Source organism: Dioscorea cayenensis, chromosome 18 (genome assembly GCF_009730915.1).
Source record: "Dioscorea cayenensis subsp. rotundata cultivar TDr96_F1 chromosome 18, TDr96_F1_v2_PseudoChromosome.rev07_lg8_w22 25.fasta, whole genome shotgun sequence".
In the NCBI taxonomy this organism is placed as follows: domain Eukaryota; kingdom Viridiplantae; phylum Streptophyta; class Magnoliopsida; order Dioscoreales; family Dioscoreaceae; genus Dioscorea; species Dioscorea cayenensis.
Window position 1 is genome coordinate 12,571,100 of NC_052488.1, and position 4,109 is coordinate 12,575,208.

Here is a 4,109-nt window from a genome sequence, read left to right on the forward strand (position 1 = left end):
CCAAAATATCCAAAATATTCAAAATACACCAATCTCAGGACCAGTCGAGAGCACCTATCTCGAGACGGTCTAAAATGCTCAAATCCCTGAACTAGCCAGAGCACCGATCTCGAGGCGATCCAAAATATTCAAAATACACAAATCTCAGGACCAGTCGAGAGCACCGATCTCAAGACAGTCTAAAATACTCAAATCTCAAGATCAGCCGAGAGCACCAATCTCGAGGCGATCCAAAATATTCAAATTCCAAGATTAGCCGAGAGCACAAATCTCAAGGCAATTTCAAATCCATAAATTTCAAGATCAGTCGAGAGCATTGATCTCGAAGCAAATTAAATATATGTATAATAAATAATAATAATAATAATAATAATAATAATGATAATAACAATAAATATAATAATAATAATGAGATATATATAATATAAATATAAATAAATAAATAAATTTTTTAAAATAAGAATAAGAATAAAAATTAAAAAAATATATTATTAAATATATATATATATATATAAACTAATGAAGGAGAACGAAGTATAGAGGAGAAGAAGACGAAAGCGAGAAGACTAAAGAAGGGGAGAAGAACGAACCAGAGAAGACGGTGGACTAACGAAGCAAAAGGACGAGAAAAGAAGAGGAAGGTGTTGACATCTCCCCACCATACCTACATATATATCTATATATATAATTGTTGTCTGTTGCTGTCACGCCTACCGCCGTTGCTAATCGTCGTTATCATTGCCGTAGTTCGTCGTCATCACCGAAAAAAGCATAGATATGCATATTGAAGCCACTGCCGTCATCGCTGACTTGGTCACCGCTAATGTTGTTGCCCTTTGCTTGTTGTTGCACCCTTGATGAGGAGCCAGTGGAAGACGAAGAAGCCTAAAAACTGGAAGAAGTTGTGAAGGTGAAATAAGACAAAAGGAAAAGGAGCGAGAGAAGAAAAAAATTAGAAGAAGAGAGAAGAAAGAAGAGACTCTCACCGTTGCCGTCATTATCGTTGTTGCTGCTTGCTGTTGTTGATTACTGCCATTTGCTTACATTCCTATTGAGGAGTTCATAAAGATGGAGGAACCTTAGAAGCCCGAAGAGGTGTTGAAGACGGAGGATCAATCGCCAAAGAGCAAAAGCTAGGATTTCAGTTTCGTTGTGGATCTCTTGCGAGCAATATCGAGCAAGCCTCGATAAGGGAGGCTTGACAAGGACAATGGCGACAAACTCTACTTCTTGTTGCCACCAAAGATTGTTAAAGACTCTAACAAGAACGGAGTGAAGAAAGTCATCAAGCATCGATTCAATAAGGATGGAAACAAGGTCAAGATCACCATCACCACCTCTGTCAGAAAGCTTACCTGTGCCTGTCTCAGTAAACATGCAATGGAGAGGAGGTCTTGGAGCATGTTTGGGGATACCACCCATGAAGATGATTGGAAGCCACCTCACCATGGTTTCTATAGAGAAGATCTCCCATGAATGACCTAGAGCTCCAGGTGGCCAAGCTGAAGAAGTAAAGGTTGCTTGTGATCTATTAGTTGCTATGGGAAAAGAAGGAGTTGTCCTTATGGTATATCGGATATATGGTAAGAAAGGTGATCGTTGGACCTCAAAATGCTCATGCAAAGATCTGGCTCCACAGGTTGGTGACTTTGTTAGCAGGCCTCCAATAGAAACCTCAGCTTCATCAGGTGCTGAAGTGGATGCAAACAGAGACCAAGAATACAAGTTCCTGAGTAAATATGTCAAGTTCATGGTTTGGTGGGAGCACATTGTAGATCTAAAAAAAACATAGTTCTACGGATCATTCTGCTGAGGAGAATAATGTACCATTTTGTGCAATATCAAGCAAAAATGTTCGTTAAATCTTTGAAAATGAAAGACATATGTGATGCATAGGATCAAGTTGAAAAAGTTCATCGATGAGGACTACCAGCTTATGTTGAAAAAAGGGAGGGCTCTGTGTTGATGCTGAGCTGGAGATGTGATCGAAGCATGGTGCTGAGTAGCTGGGTGTTCAATCCTAGAAGGATGGTGAACCTCTCTGTTGAAGCCTGGATAAAGCATACCTCAATATGGTGTGAAGTATAGGGTGTCAACTGATGCTCAGACGTTTGATTGGAGAAAAGGGGGTGTTTTGGTTATGAATATAATATAGTATCATGTTTAAGGTTTTAGGCTAATTAGAAGTAAGAAAGTGGACTATGTTGGCCAATGAAAAACTAGTTAAGTGGTTAACTTTTCAGTGTTTACTTTCTAATATAAAGGTAGTGGAGGAGACTGAATGTGGATTGGCCGTTAATGCTAGTCAAGGAGTTCTTCTCTTTTGCTTCTTTGCTTTTGACTATCTATTGTTTTTCTTTGTTTTTCTCTGGTTCTCATTCCTTCTCTTCAACAGCTGCAGCCATTGAAGGTAGGTCACTGGTGTCGTGATCCTCAATAATCTGGTATCAGAGATTAGGTTCATGGCGTGTGACACTCCGGTGAGCCTTACACAGCATTGTGTACCAGTCTTCAAAGGAGAAGAGTATGGAAGGTGGAGCTTGAGAATGAAAACTGTTTTTCAGTCTCAGGAGCTCTGGGGATTAGTGAAGGAGGGAATGCCGAAAGGAGAGGATGAAGAGAAGGCAAGGGAGAGCAAGAAGAAGGACGCAAAAGCCAGGTGCCTCATCCAGCAGCCAGTAGATGGTTTGGTCCTTGACAGGATATCAGAGGCAGAGACAACACATGATTCTTGGGAAATAATCAAGAAGCAATACCAGGGTTCTTCAACAATGGTGTTCGTGAGGAAGCAAGCGCTTCGGCAAAGCTTCGAGACTCTACAAATGGAGGACGACGAGAGTGTTCAGAGCTATTGGGCTAGAGTGATCGCAATTGTGAATCAAGTGAGAGGGCTCGGGCACAAGCTCTCGAAGGCTGAGGTAGTGTCCAAGGTGTTGTGAAGTTTGGCACCGAAGTTCGACTACGTCGCCATCGCAATGGAGCAGTCCAGAGACCTGTCGAGTCTCACTCTTGATGAGCTCTGCGGGTCACTTCAAGCCCATGAGTTCAGGGTGAATAGATCTGCAGGATAAGCTATGGAGAAGGCATTATTTGTGAAGAGTGATATCTCGTTATCTCACTCCAAGGAGAAAGGAAGTTCTAGTGCACCAGCTGGGTCAAACTCAGGCCAGGGACGAGGAAGAGGCTTCTTTAGAGGGAGAGGGAGAGGCAGGTCGTCTAGAGGCCAAGGGAGTGACTCTAAAGCTAACATATAGTGCTTTCACTGTAAAAAAATATGGTCATATAAAGACTGAGTGTCGTGAGAGGAGTAAATCTATAGAGAAGGGAGCATCCTTAGTTGTGGAGGAACGAGACACCAGCAACGTCTTCATCGCGAGCAGTGATGCAGCTATGACCTCGAGCTCGGTCTGGTTGGTGGACTCGGGATGTTCAAATCACATGATGGGCAAGAGAAGTTTGTTTATAAGCTTGGATGAGTCACAAAAGGTCACCATTCGTCTCAGAGATGATAGGAAAATAAAGGTGCTCGGAGTTGGCATAGTACCTATCAGTGTAAAAAACGGTGGATTTAAGCAGCTTCAAGGAGTGCAGCTCGTCTCCGGGTTAGCTCACAACTTGCTCAACGTGGGACAGTTGCTCACCAAAGGATACTCAGTCAAGTTTTATGAAGACAAGTGTATCATCACTGATGATCACACAGGAGAATTAATGTTTGAGATACCCAGGATGAGTAATAACATGTTTCCTGTGAATCTCTCAAAGATGGAAAGACTGAATTTAGCTGAAAGCGAGCATCCTGTGTCTGAATTATGGCATCGAAGGTTCGGCCATTTGAATTACAAAAGTTTGGAGATACTTGCCAGAAAAGGAGATGTTTGTGGGTTGCCTAAGCTCTACAATGTGTCATAATGTGAAAAGTGTGCACTATGTAAGCAAGCAAGAGGCCAATTCTCAGTCACAAGGTCCAGAAGAAGCTCAAGCTGTTTAGAGCTAGTGCATATGGACCTATGTGGACCGATGAGTGTGTCTTCATTGGGAGGTAATAAGTATTTTCTCTTACTCGTTGATGATTACAGTAGGAAGTGTTGGGTTTACTTCCTAACTAGCAA

At 42.0% G+C, this 4,109-nt stretch overlaps 1 pseudogene; it reads left to right on the plus strand.

The window, feature by feature from the left end:
* The first annotated feature begins 777 nt into the window (after positions 1-777).
* Positions 778-1,792, plus strand: LOC120282793 (annotated as a pseudogene).
* The last annotated feature ends 2,317 nt before the right edge of the window (positions 1,793-4,109 follow it).